General features: G+C 41.9%; 1 protein-coding gene and 1 long non-coding RNA gene across 10 annotated transcripts in view; both read right to left on the bottom strand.

The window, feature by feature from the left end:
* The window catches only part of NTM (neurotrimin), a 962,773-nt gene that overhangs the window by 84,816 nt on the left and 862,893 nt on the right, over nt 1-15,064 (bottom strand). The gene's annotated exons all lie outside the window — the stretch shown is intronic.
* On the bottom strand, nt 6,379-8,400 carry LOC141374556 (uncharacterized). The gene is made up of 3 exons (XR_012381561.1): nt 8,304-8,400; nt 6,727-6,801; nt 6,379-6,430 (listed from the first exon to the last, which is right to left on the bottom strand). It is a non-coding gene; the product is annotated as an uncharacterized lncRNA (long non-coding RNA).

Below are 15,064 nucleotides of genomic sequence, written 5' to 3'. Positions count from 1 at the left end.
AAGGGAAAGTGAGATCAGATCATACATCATGGGCACTGGGAAGCCCCCCATGTGACCAAGATCACTGGGGACTATGTCGTTTTTGCCCAGAGGGACAAAATGCAGGGAGAAGGGGAAACCAAGGTGAGAAACAGAAGGGCAGTATATCCAAGTGAGCAATTTTGTTATTTCCTCCTACAATGTGCCCATGTTCTGGTAATTTACTGCTGAGTAACAAACCACCCCAAACAGAGGCTCATAACAACAGTCATTTTGCTTGTGGAGCTTGAGTTGTCTGGGCTTAGCCAGGCGAACTCACCGTGGTTTTGTATGATGCTGTGAGCTCAGTGGCAGCTGGGGTCAGGGCCCTCTCCAAGGTCTGCCCCCTCTCACTCCACCAGCTGGGTCTGGGGATCTGGGCTTCCTTAGTTTCTCCCTTTTGAGGTCTCCCCATGTGGTCTCTCCATATGTCAACTTCAAGGTAACTGTATTTCTTAGGTGGTGGCCGAAGGCTCCCCAGCTAGCATCCCATGAGAATCCAGCCAAAGCTTCATGGTGTTTTGTGACCTGGGCCCTGAAGTCACGCAGCCTTGCCTCTGCCCTATCCATTCTATAAGAGGGAGTTATGAAAGCAGCTCCTAGTCCAGTGAAGGGGTTTCTACCTCAGTTGATGGAGGGGCTCGACATCATTTGTTAACACCAATACAACCCGCCAAGCCAGTTTTACTCATCCTTTGCCTTTCCACAGCGGTATCATAGCTTCTCTGATTTTGATTCAAACCTTTTCATTGCTTGGTCCATCCCATGGTTAACTCATATATAGATAGGTCTCTCTATCATCTCTTTACCACAACATGAATAATCATTGCAGCCATTGATTAAATGTCCTTTATGCCTAGAGTTGACATAGAATAGTTATGCATTCCTGCTCTTAGCAATATGCATTATTCCCAATTTATGAGTGAGGAAACTGGCTGAAGCAGATTAAACAAAGGCCCTAAGATTCAAACACAGGTTTGTTTGATTCCAAGTCTATGCTCTTTCCACCATGCTGTTTCCCTCTGTGCAAAATGAATTTCTATAGATACCCTAAGAGCTAGTGAATGATAGCCACAGCAGTCATTACTGTGTGCCTTTGGAAATGTTCCCTAACCTTTCTGAGGTTTCAACATTCTTATTTGTAAAATGGAGACTATAGGGTACCTATCCCATTGGGCTGTTAACAAAGATTAAATGTGATCACAGGTGTTGAGCATTCTGTACAGAGCTTGGCAAGAAATACATCCCCAAGTATGGTTGCTAAATGATGCTTTTTAACCTCAATGAGAGCAAATCATTCTTCAAGCATAGCTTATATTTTGTAAACAGCCATTTGGATCAAAGTATTATAAATTGAATGAGTGATGTTTTATATATATATTTGATGGTTCTAAATAATATATATAACCATATATATGTTTATATATGTATATATATGCATATATATCTCAAATATTTGATGAACAGGATATATGTACTCCTATTTTTTAAAGAATTTTTATTTATTTGTTTGAGAGAGAGAGCGAGAGCGCAAGCAGAAGGGAGGGTCAGAGGGAGAGGGAGAAGCAGACTCCCCACTGAGCAGGAAGCCTGACACGGGCTCTATCCCAGGACCCTGAGATCATGACCTGATCCAAAGGCAGACACCCAACCGACTGAACCACCCTGGTGCCCCAGGTACTCCTAGTTTTTAAACCGGCACTTCCATGAAATGTATTTCAAAAAGGTCCCCAGCGTTGCTGATGACTGAGGGTATGACTAAGTGCTAAGTTCTGGTACTTATCAACAACACCATATTGTTCAAAGAGACAGTATATGCAAAGGTGAACATTAATTAGTTGCAAGCTTTCCCAGGGGTTCAATTTTAAAAGTCCTAATGATAAGATAATCAGTAGGCACATCTAGCATTCTGTGGAACTATCTTGGAAAACACATCTGACACTTGACTCGGTCAGCTGTTTAACCATTGATTTTCCAGGTGGGGGCAGTCTCTCTGAGTCCCATGTGTCTCAACAGACATTACCTCAGCTAACTGATGAAAAGCACCAGGGACTCTCACAGGGTAGTACAAAGGGCAAAGGAAAAAGAGAAAAAAGTTGAGAAAAGACAAAAAAAATAATTTTAATAGTTTTTCTTCTATTCTAGTGTTACCCGAAGTACTAAATTCTAGTACTGCTAATTTTGAAACCTCATCACTTTTCAATCCAATGTAACTAGAATACAATTGGAAGAACAGTCTGGAGGCTAGAGATGAATGAGAACTAAGGACACACACAGACACACACGTGCACACACAACAAACGTGCACACATATGGACTCCTACATGCACACACACACACAAAGAGCAATTGTAGCTTGACAGGTGTTTGATAACACACTCTGCTTCCCAATGATGCATTATCAGAGGACTCTAGCATTTTTCATCGCCCCAAAGAGTCTGGAGATGATTCTAATGATATTTACTGAAGATGGAAGCAGAGATGACCACCTACCTCCCTTTGTATCAGAAAACTCATGTGGGCTGACTTTAGGATCTGAGCTTTGTTGCAGAATGTATCCCTTGGCGACAACAAGGGAATGGCTTGATTCTGACATCTAGAACAGAGTCTTAAGATCTGGAGCACTATGAATCATGGAGCTCTATGGAGCTCTAGGAATCACGAAAAAAGAGGAAATAAACCAAAAGACCTTTGCTTTGTCCTCAGGAGAGAATCAGTCTCAGATACAGCAATTTGCTGGTAGTTCACCTGCAAATCAAGGCCTACCCTTCTTAATTCAGTGTCTTGTCTCTTCCAAGCATATCTTACTAGAATTGAAAATTTAAAATCTACTTCTAAAGGTTAAATTTATGATGATGAAATTGTTGCAAACACATATTAAACATTTTGAAAAGTAGAAAAGTTATGAAGAAGAATATAAATAACACCTGTACTTCTAACAGTTAGCAATAACCACTAAATAATTTTTGATGTAAAAATTGGGATTCACTTTGAAAGTGAGTGACAGGATTTCAAAGTACATCTCAATAGAAAATAAATCTCTTTGACAGAATGATCCTTCTTCTCATTGGTCAAATTGTTATTATAATGTGTAAAATATTTTTGAAACTATAAAATCATAATGATGGGATTATGAAAAACTATTCATCTCGGAGGTGCCTGAGGAATTCCAAAGGAATATAATAAATCAAATAGAGCACATGTGACCATGATCATCCAGGAAACATAAGGCCTGTCTTCACAAATAAACTCAATGCTACAGACAGATTATTGACAGAAATGGGAGGATGGGGTAATGCTGGTGATGGTCAAATGTGGATGTGAAACCAGAAGAGCTAAGGAGTCTGCAATTACTTGGGATAGTTGGAAGGTGCTGATCTAGATGCAAATGTCTTCCTCCCGGGAGATGGTGCCCATCATTAAAACTACTAGTGAAGGCAGGTTCTCATGTCACCATAAAATACTATATGAAAAATAAAAGCAGCAACAACAACTGAACACACTTCCCCGAAGGTAAAACTGGAATCAACAGCAGACCAGTGAGCATGTTTTAAGCTGATATGATCAAAGACCTAGGACTAGGGTTGGATTTTCATGACCCACCCTCCCATCTTGCCCCGGACAAAAGCAACCCCAAAAAAGACAAAGTGGGAAGAGTACAGAATGGTTTGGAAATCAGAAGTACTCTTCTGGGGCCCAACAAATGAGTACCTTGTGGTAGAAGAAGTCAAAACATAGCTCCCAGGTGGAGCATTACAGCTTGAGCCAGAGAGGAGCCCTTGAGGATTGGCATGGGGCCACTCTTGAATGGACCACCCTTGGAAGAATGGTTTTGAATACGGATGAGCACAATCCTAACTGCAAGTTCAAGGAGTTACAAGAAAGAGAACCAAGGAAGGGGAATATGGATAAAAATTAGAATTTTAATAGCAGTGATCAGAACTGTCAAGAGTCAGTCTTTGCGTAGTTCAGATATCAGCAAACTTCTTATCTAAAAGACTAGATAATAAATATTTCAGGCTCTGTAGGACATACGGTGTAGTTGCAACTATTCAAGTCTGACACTGCAAGACAAAAGCTGCTGTAAACAGATGAGTATGGCTGTGTTCTCTTAAAACTTTGTCTTATGTTCTCATAAAACACTTTAATTTCAAATAATTTGCACATGTCATGAAGTATTATTCTTCTTTAGTTTTTCTTCAGCCATTTAAAGGTGGAACTTGTTTCTGAACTCACAGGCTGTTCAAAAGCAGGTAGCAGGTCAGATGTGGCCTGCTGGTCACAGTCTGCAGATCCCTGGTGTCATGAGTTAGGGCAAGAAGGACCAGAGATGGCTCTAAGGTCCTGACTCCTTTGGAAATCAGAGATCCTGGACTGATTCTAAAACTAGCACATATTCAACTCTGCCTTTTGCCCTGTGATTTCCCTTTTGGTTTCTGGTCTGCACAGTTGTGTCCTGTTATTCTGCTCTTTTTAAGCAGATTCAACTCCCCTCACTCACTTGGGCTACATTCTGTATAGTACTGGTGAAACGCTTAGGTGAACTTTCAAATTAGTTATGCTGTGTAAGTAAATATAAGATTTACCAAATGATAATTTCTGTTGTTGTAACAACGGTCATAATCAAAGGTTACAACATTTGCTTTTTGAGTTTGTGTCGCAAAAATGTAAAAACATCTTTGTCTTAGAAGATGGCACTGTACTGGGATTCCATCTCTCCTCCCTGTCCTCTTGACTTGGTTGGCATTGCCTGGAGACTCTGCATGGGTTGATACAGAACTTGAATGAAGGACCATACAATCATGTTTTCATGTTTACAAAGCACCTGTGATGTAGGACTGCTAATCTCATACTGTGATCCTACCTTAAAGATGAGGAAACAGAGGTTCACAGAGGTTAACTGGTTTGTTGAGGGTTACCCACTTAGTAACTGGCAGAACAAAGAGTCAAACCAAGTGTCCTGACAGCAGTGGTATTCTCTTTCCAGTTTTCCCTACTCCCTCCTCTTGTCATGTGTGATCCTGGGATGCCAGGTGGCATCTGTGTATTGCAGGTTCTCCTTTCCCAGGTATAGACCAGAGGAAACCAATCTCCATTAGTGAAGACATGTGCTGGGGAGAAGGGCCTGGATGCCTGTTGCTTTTCGCTAATGTGCCTCTGCCCGAGTTTCTCCAAGGAATGCTGGATGATCAGTTGCCAGCCTCCCAACACACTCTACTTTCTTTTCTTCTTTTCTTTTTTCTCCTAATGTTTCCCAATGTGGCGTATATCATCAGATGGTGAAATAACTTGCATTTGCCCCTCCAAGCACTTGGCAAGCACCTCCTTCCTTTATTCGCGCAGTGGGAAGTTTATAGTCAATATGAATTGTAATAGCTCCAAAGGGCTGTGTTCTCAGCGCTCTCCAGCTGGAGAACTCTCCCAGGCGAGACACAGAGAGAGTGACAACAACTCAACGTGAAGTTTTTAATTCCCTTTCGTATCTAACTTGGATCTTGAAAGAGACACCGCTGTGACCCTCCTGGCTCTCTCACTTCCTTCAACTCACTCAGCAGCCATGGCACTCAGGGAGGGCGGCAGACGGGTCTTCTCCCACTAGGCTGCCCTATCGATTAGCTAGGCAGAGAAAAGGGTTTTCATTTTTAAAGGCACATAGAAACATCCTCAAAGCCGATGTTTAAGTATCACATGAGGATAGCAACAAAGCATCTTGATATCATCAAGCCCCGTGGACAGCATCACCTCTACTTCCAAGCTACTTTTTTTGGAAGTGGGAACGGAGGGGGCTCTTTGGCCTCACACCCTTAATGAGAGACAAGTATCCCAGCTTATGGCCAAATGCCCTTCATTTATGTGGCTAGAATGCTGCTTACCAGAAATGATGAGAACACAAACCACTTCGAGACTGGACCATTATATACCAAATAAATTGTTTTTTAGACTACAAATAGCCTTTCCTATTTGTGCTTTTTGTTTATTAAACCTAGGACACAGTATTGTTTTTGGTTAAACTTCAATTACTTTTTGCTATTTTAATTAAACTTCCATTTCTCCCCAAATCAGATGCTACTAATTGTGAATGTATTCTTTTTACAGGTGAAAGAAAGGATGGTACAAAGCCACGAGCAGTCACGATCTCCATTCAAAGACATTTGTTAGGAACCTGTGGTGTTGGCTGGGTATCTAAGAAGTGGCTGGAGGTCTGACTCAAGGGAAAACTGAGGCTCTGGAAAAGGCTGTCAAAAGGAAATGGTAGACTGTGTACCAAGAAGTCAGCTAAAAATAGTATAGGCCAAACCCTAGTGGATGAACTGAGGTATTGTGGGAAGGCATAAAAATAGGACAGCCGCATTTACTTACCACATGTGACCTTTAACATGTCATTCAAGTATTAAGAGCAGCCTGTTCATCTCTAAAAATAAGATAAGATGCTACTGTCAATGACAGAGATATTTACACACTAATGCTCACTGATAGTGCCACCTTGGATGAGACAAACATTTACTGAGACTTCATTTTATACCAGGCACAGGGGCATGCATTTATATAGATTAGCACATGTAACTTTACAACAAGCCCAGATACACATCCTATTATGATCTTCACTTTACAGATGAGATGCCTAAGGCTCAGAGAGGGTGGGCAATGTGGCCAAGGGGACACTGCCTTGAGAATGGTATAATCAGAACTCAAGTCTTGAAATTTTACCATGTCATGCCTCTGATGAAGCTCAGGCAGTTTCTGGGACCCAATCCATGACCATGAAAGACAACATGCCAATATCTGCGGATAGATCCAGAAGGCAAAGTTCAATTTCCAGCTCTACCTCTTACTAGCTACTTGACCTTTAACAAACTATTTAACAGTCAAATATATATAATAATAGTATCTAAACTCATAGGGTAGTTCTAAAGATGAGATGAGTTGATATAGGTAAAGTGTTAGCACATTATAAGAACACTATAAGCCTTTGCTACTTTTTTGTTTGTGTTTGTTTTTATCACCTTTATTACCTTAGTGCTATCCTGCATGCAGTATATCTCCCTCCAATCTCCTCATGCTCAAATGAGAAGATTCGTCAACTCTTAGACCTGAACTTTCTCTGCCTTAAACCTGTACTTTCTTAGAGGCCAGCTTCTAAGTAACTTATTTATGTTTAATTGTCATTTTCTGAAGATCAGCATAGACAGAGAGCTGTAATTAACCTTTTATTGGGATTCTCCCACATAGGTTAAATGACTTGCTCAAAGTAGCACTGAGTCAATGGCAGCAGATGGAATGGAACGAAGGCTGTTGCTCTCCTGCCTAGATTGTGATAGATGAAAGTAGCTACCTCTAATAGCGGAGTTATTAGGCATAAAATAAGGAGGGCAAAAGAGGACAAATGGCTACTTGAATGACATTGCAAGGCCTATCATTTATTCCTTCTATCACCATTGTGTTGACTGCTAGCCACTCTGCACTTAAGGTGGTTTGGCCATTCTCTTCCCCAGAGCCAGAGTCAGGACTATATCACATGGTCTGTTATGCAGTAGTGCAGAACAAAGCACTGGATTCTGAATCAGTGGTGGTTACATGTCCAGGCCTAGTCTGACACACAGTCTAGCAGCTGTTTCCTTGGGAGATCATAGGCTTTCTCAACTTGGGTTTTCCCATCTGTCAAATAAAGCTAATAGCAATACTAGCCTCATATGGTTGTTAGAGAATCAAATGAAAATGTGAAAATATTTTAAAACTTAAAAATGGTATAAAATTGAAACTATTTGAATTCTAGCAAAAAAAAAAAAAAGATGATCTGAGGTAGCAACTCCTTTGGTTGATGGGCTGATTCATCTTGGTTTTTGCTCTTGATTATAAAACAGGACAACAGTAAGCAAGAGAGTTATGGGTTCAGAGTGGAGCCTCTGCAACCCATCTGCCTGGTTAAGTCTTGTCCACATCCATAATAGTGCACATATTTGAGCATGTTACCTACCTATATGAGCTCTCTAGTTCTCAGATCCTTCAACTACTAAAGAACAGTAATAATACCTGTGTCATAAGGTTATCAAGAAAATTTAAAAGTTTATACATGTAAAGCACATAGAATAGTGCCTAGAACATAGACAACTACTGTAAAAATATTGGCAACAATGATGATGATGATGATGATGATAATGATGGAGAGGAGGAGCAAGACATGTTTATAGTAATGATGACGATGATCCCTCTTTCAGTCTTCTTTCCATGTGTATAGAATCTAAAAATTTTAGACCGCTGCTATTTCTCTAATTATTGCCACTTACATTTTTAGGCACAGAAACACTAGCTCCTAGCCTAAGAATTCAGGCTTGCCAAGAGATCCGAGGGTCCTTTACTGCTGTCCGCATTATAACAATGAAGTAGGGCTCTCAACAAGAGGTTCTTATAACCATGACAACATGAGCAGCACCACTCTACTGAGGATGTCATTGCCATGACAACACCTGAGTGACCAAAATCAAGAGGCCTAGAAAAGTGCTGTGATAAAGAGAGAAAACATCAACACACAGAGGAATGTGACTGGTTAAGAGAAGAACAAGGACTGGCCAGTGTGGATGCTTGGCAGTGAAGCCAAAGGAAGCAAAATTATGTTGACATAAACATTGTGGTCACATTCATTAAGTTGTCCTTGATTCTCAAGGGCCAAGGGTTCTGGTTGGAAACAGAGATGCAAAGAAGGATGGAACCAATTCCTTCCAATCTTTCCATGGATTTCATAATGTGTCTTAACAATCAAGGATTTTTTTTTTCCCTTCTCAAAGGAAAGAAATGTCTCTAGGGTAATGTGGGCAATGAGAAGAAGATGGTTAGGACTTTGAAGAGAAATAATTTGGAAGGATTCTCAGGAACTTACTTATAGGATTAGGTGGAGAAGATGTCACTACCTGTCATTGCTGGTACATTTTTCCAGGTTGGCGAACTATTCTCCATCTCCAACGTTATTCTAGATGAAACACAGATTATCTGCTTCCTCTATCCTGCCTGACCTAGACTCAGCAACACTGAGGCAATGGGATGTTCACACAATTTCCAGGGCATAGATCTGCAGAGAACTAAAGTATTTGCCCCAGACAGCTGTTTCCCCCAGAATAGGATGGGGGTTGTGTTTGTTGGCACTTCTAGAGTAGTTAGTTGACCTTCATATTCCATCCCCTTTGGAGCTTCCTGGAGGAGTTTCACCTGGATAATCATCTGTGGCCATAGGAGTGGCTGCCCAAGGCTCACTGAGTTCCTGTTCTGGTGTTGAAGAACAGATGAATTCAAATACACTGTTCTAGTTAAGTATCAGGTCATGGAAGGTCAAATATTGAGGACTTTGAGTACTTCTGCCCTGGTCTCTAAGGGGAGGTTGAGAGATAAGCAGATGTCATCCTTAATGCTCCTTCTCATGTGCTCTTTCACACTCCAAGGAACATTTCCCATAAGTGCTTCAGCTACCAACGTCCAGTGGGATTTTCACTAGATTTGGCCGCAAAGAGTCTCATCTCCAGACAATGTTCCCTAGTGTCAAAAACAGTCAGTTGCTTTAGCAACATGGAGACTTTGGCCTTAAGTTCCCAGATCACTCAAAAGCCACGTAGAGAAATTTTGGGGTCACTCAAAATTTGTAGGTTGCTCCACATGCACAGACCAGTCTTAGCTAATTCTTTCTTTTATTTCATCTGAGGAAGAAGAAGAGCTGAGAACCCTAACACAAGTATAGCTGACCCTTGAACAAAATGGAGGTTAGGGGTGCCAAGCCCTTGTGAATTGAAAGTCCACATACAAATTTTGTGCCCCCAAAACAGCTACTAATGGCTTGTCAACTGGGAGCCTTACCAATTACATAAACAGTCAATTACCACATATTTTGTATGTTACATGTATTTTATGCTGTTATTCTTTCAATAAAGGAAGCTACTAAAAGGAAAATGCTATTAAGAAAACAATAAGGAAGAGAAAATACACTTACAATGCTGTTCTGTGTTTATATTAAAAAAAATCACACACATAAAAAAACCCTCACCTGAGTGGACCCAGGCAGTTCAAACCCATGCTATTCAAGGACCCACTGTAATTACACAGCAACAATAGCCCAGGAATGGTCAACGGAAGCCAGCTGTGGACTGGACTTTGGGAAAATATCCTTCTTTACCCTCATACTTCCCTCCAGCAACCAACCCTGTACTGTGCTATATTTTATAGCAAAACTTCTCAAAAGACTTTATAACCCTCTCCGTTCATCCAGCCCGTTCTCTCCCTTTCCAATCAATCTTGTCCCATATTTTCTGGCACCAGAACCATGCTCACCAGCCAGGGTCTCATGCAAGTGCATTTCGCCAATTCTTCGTCCCTATCTCCCTTGTGCTATCCATCACCCCCCCCCCCCTTTTAGGAAGCCTCCTCTTCCCTTGTCTTTCAGATTTCCTTAGTAGCTCTCTGGCCACTGCCTCACCATTGTCTGTGCTGGTGCATTCTCTGGTCTTAGCACCCCAGTATGTGAATGCCCCAAGGTCTGGTCAACAGAATTCTCCTGTAAGCACCCTCATGTTATAGGAGGTGGCAGCCTGCCTCATGGCACTGAACGCCATCAGGATGCTGCTGACCCCTACATTTATTTCTCTAGCCCCTGCACCCTCGTATAATCAGCTCTCTCCTAACATTGGCACTTGTGTATCTTAAGTACCAAGCTCCTGTTTCCACCTACAAACCTGATCCTCTTGCAGTTCTTGGTGGCAGAAAATGATGTGGATATTCATCAGTGGCACTGGCCACAGATCTCAGTCACCTTTGATTCCTAACCCGGCCTCACAGACTCCATGTTTAATCAGTCAGTGAATCTTGGCAGCTTTAATTCAGAATATATTCCACATTAAACATGGTCTTACCACCTTCAACCTTACCATGATAGTCTGCATCATTATCATTTCTTGAGGGGCCAAAGCAGTATCAGAACTGGCATCCCAATTGCTACCCTTACCCACCTCTTGACCCCTGTCTTTCTCTTCAAGCAGTTAAAATGACCTTTGAGCAACATGTATTCAATCATTTCACTCTCTTAAAACTGGCCGATGTTTTTTTTATTCAAACAGATTCCAAAGTTTTCAACATGGTTTTCCAGGCAAGACATGATCTGAGCCTTGGCTCCTTTAATCACATACCATATCACTTTTTGGGTCCATAAGCTTCCTCATACACACTAAGCATGTTCTGTATGCATGGCCTTGGTATTTGTAGGTACCTCTGCCTGGAACACTCTTTCTTGATACATCTCATTCATGGGTTCCCTCCCCTCAGGCCTCTAGGTATCTATCAAGGCTGCTCCTGGTACTCTATCAAAAGTAGTACCACTTTCCTTCTTTATCGCATCTCTGGGTAAATGTGTCTTTTTTCTCCACAGTACTATTGGTCCCTGAGACTAGGTGGCATATTTATTTATCAAGTATTATCTACACTCCCTTGCTACAGCTCCACGGGGCTATGTTCACCACACAGTCAGAAGCACCTAGATATGCACTGTTGTGTTTTAGATACTCAATAAATATCTGTTGACTAAAAGATGATTCTTTCTGCTTATTTATCATAATTCTGTTGTACTCAATCACTTCTGTACAATCTAACAAATCCTGATTTTTTTAAAAAATAAATAAGTCTGGAGTTGTTATGATCATTTTTGGAGAAAGGGGAGCTAACCTACGTGGATGAATGGACCGAAAAAAATCAGACACCAGCTAGTTCCTAATACCCTACCAACTGCCACATGGGAAAAAAGCCAGATAGATAATCCCTAAGCCCCCAAAACAGGCAATAAGGAGACCAGTCCAGACACCTAGGAGTTCTTGTCAACATAGTCTCCCCCCGCACTCCCACCCCACACTGACCCTATCACCAGGTTCTGGTAATTTGCCCTCCGCTATATCTCTTAATTCCATATTCTCCTCTTCTCTCCTGCTGTCTCATGATCTCTGAATTTGACCTTTTAATGGCCTCCTAAAAGTCAGTCCCCTTGCTCTGGGTCATAAAATAAAGACTTGACCTTGCCAAAAGCTACCACTGTTACCACCCCACCTTAAGGTTCAGGAAGAAAAGGGATTCCCTTACCACGGGCGCAGGCTACAGCTGAAATCTGCGAAGTGTGGTTTCACTGTCTTCCCTGGGGACAATTTAAATCCAACATGCTGCACACCAGTCGCTGCCAGAGTGACTGTGTATCCGGAACTCCTCTTCCCTCCATCGTCAATGTCCTGCAGCTCTTTCATTCCCCATTCTCCCCACCTAATGTTCTCTGGAACACCACTTACTACCTAAGCAAAATACTTCGCTGGGCCCTCAGCCTCCAGGCTGCCCATTCCCTGAATTGCCTTAAGTAATGAAAACCCAGCTACTTCCTGAGGGCAACGTTTCCTCTGTGGCTCTCAAGAAATTGCTGGATTGTTTGTTTTGGCATCTGGAGGTTGGGGTGATGGTCCTTCTCACTCCTTAAGATCACTTGGAGACCATTCCTCTTTTCACACTTTTATTGAAAACCCCTTTAAAGTTTTTGCCCTCTGGAAATGTTGCATCTTCCTGTCCTTGCTGCCAATGACTGATGTCCTGAACTCCTCATGATTCTTTGAGGGCTTTCACATGTGGCTCACAGCCCTACTTGTCACTGACCTCAGCCATTATCTGTGATGACTTCAATGTTCCCTTTGATGATTTTCCAGACAACTGTACCATCAGCTACCTGGACCCCTCTTCTCCATGGACCTTCCCTTCTGTCTCAGCCATATTCTACCACTGTCATTGGCCTGACCATGTTATTCTCTAGAATCTGCAATCACTAATTAAGGGACTACAATTTCTTTTTTTTAAATTTTTATTGTTATGTTAATCACCATACATTACATCATTAGTTTTTGATGTAGTGTTCCATGATTCATTGTTTGTGCATAACACCCAGTGCTCCATGCAGAACATGCCCTCTTTAATACCCATCACCAGGCTAACCCAGCCTCCCACCCCTCTCCCCTCTAGAACTCTCAGTTTGTTTTTCAGAGTCCATTGTCTCTCATGGTTCGTCTCCCCCTCCGATTTCCCCTAATTCGAACCTTGTAACTTTCCAGCATGCTCAACTATTCATACTGTAATCCCATGCTGACTTGATTCGCTCATTCCTTGAACAAATACTGAACGTCGTCTATAATTTGACAGGCACATGTTAAACATTGGTGCACACAGCAGTAAACAAGAAAGAGCGTGTTCCTTCCTCTCGTAAAGCTGTGTATCCGGAACTCCTCTTCCCTCGTAAAGCTTATAGTCTTTTGAGAGGAAGGTAGGCAGTACATTAATCTGGTAGCCCCCCGGGCTCCTTGATGACCCTGAACCCGTCAGCTGTGTCCTGATTCAGGCCCTTTGTATTTACTGCCAGCCCTGCCAAGAATGCTCCTACTGGAGTTAGCCCAGTGTCCTCCCACAACCTTCATGGGCTGTCTTCTTAATGACTCCATCCCTGTCTACTCTATTTAAGATTACAACACCCACGTAAGCTCAAACCATGCAAAGTAATCTTAATAATTAATGACAAAATATGATTTTCCTGGAGGATTTAAAAACTTTTGCCACAACATTAAAAATCTTAATGTTGGTTATAAGTGACTATGGACATAAAAATAGTAAAACTAATATTTACTTAGTACACTAAATTTGAAACATCAGAAACATTGATAATTAAAGGAGTTTTTGTTTAAAAAATAAGACAGCAAGCCCCAAACACATGCTGATAATCTCTTTGCCTTTTATCCTAATGTTTTCACAGTAATTACCATATAACACATTATAAGGTTTACATAGCCATCAGCTTATTTTCTGTCTCTCCTACTTTCTAGTGTTCTATAAACTCTCTGAGGCCAGGATTTTGTCTGCATTGTTCACTCATGTGTCTGCAATGCCTAGGACAGTCACTTAGCAGACAGAAGGTAGCTTTATAAGCAATTATTAAGTAATATAAGAATTCATATAGGAACAATCAAATCGTTTTGCCAAGAGATTTTCCTGGGGGAGGTGGGGAATCCATGCCACCTTCTCTGATTAAATCCTTTTCTGGAATGGTGGGTGACAGAATTAAATAAATCGATGAAGAGAGAAAGCCATTTGTCTCTCTCTATCATGCAGATGACTGGCCAAATATCTTCAACCACGGTGACCTCAGTGAACCATTAGTAGAGGGCAAACCAGTGATGCAGGAAATTAGAGAAGGAACACAGGGCCTCCTGGGTGCAGAACAGTTAAACAGGAGGGGTCCTGAATCCATTATGGAGGAACTGATAAAGTCCAAAGTCATTCCTTTTAACTCTGTTAAAAGAGGGAAGAGGGGTTTGTTTCTCAGGGCGAGGGGCGGGTGTGAGCAGAGCAGAATCAGTCACTGTTGGGGAGAAGTGGCTAAGATGCTCCTCCTAGGGAAGGAAGAACTGCAGCTTCCTGACCTCAAATTCAAATGTGATGACCAACCTGACCGTGCAGTAATCCTTGGAGAACCTGTGTGGTCTAGCCAGGAAGGAGGCTGGAGCCTCCTTGATCTGAGAGGACTACATTGGTATTCTGCTCATTCCTTCCCAACTGTCCGGGCTCCAGTAGTAAAAGCATTTCACACTACTAAGAAGATAAAGTATGCCAAATACCACAAGGGCACGTAGGGAAACTGAATGGAGTCAGATAATGGAAAAACATACCCTGGAATCCAGCAATTTCTTTTCATAGTCAAAGCTGTTAAAATGTAAAACAACCTAATAATAACAATCAAAGCAGAAGACATACCATTGTGTGAGCGAATGATGGTACTTAACATGAAGAAAAAATAAATCAAGTCAGAAAGCAGCAGCATCACTGCCACAGGTCCTGGTCCAGGTGGAAGGGGAAGGGTGAGAGAGCATACAACTCACAAAGGCCGACTCGGTGGGAGGAAAAGAGCTCACCCGAGAACTGAGGCAAGGTCAGCCCTTCATGCTGGGGCTCTGTCCTTTGCTCAGAGGTATTCATGCAAAGATCCACTGAAAGGAGCCTCGGA

The sequence above is a fragment of the Callorhinus ursinus genome, unplaced genomic scaffold (assembly GCF_003265705.2).
Source record: "Callorhinus ursinus isolate GAN/ISIS: 27379988/994484 unplaced genomic scaffold, GSC_fseal_2.0 scaffold19, whole genome shotgun sequence".
NCBI lineage: Eukaryota > Metazoa > Chordata > Mammalia > Carnivora > Otariidae > Callorhinus > Callorhinus ursinus.
Note: the sequence above shows the minus strand (reverse complement) of the source record. Positions and strands in the feature narration are given on the sequence as shown.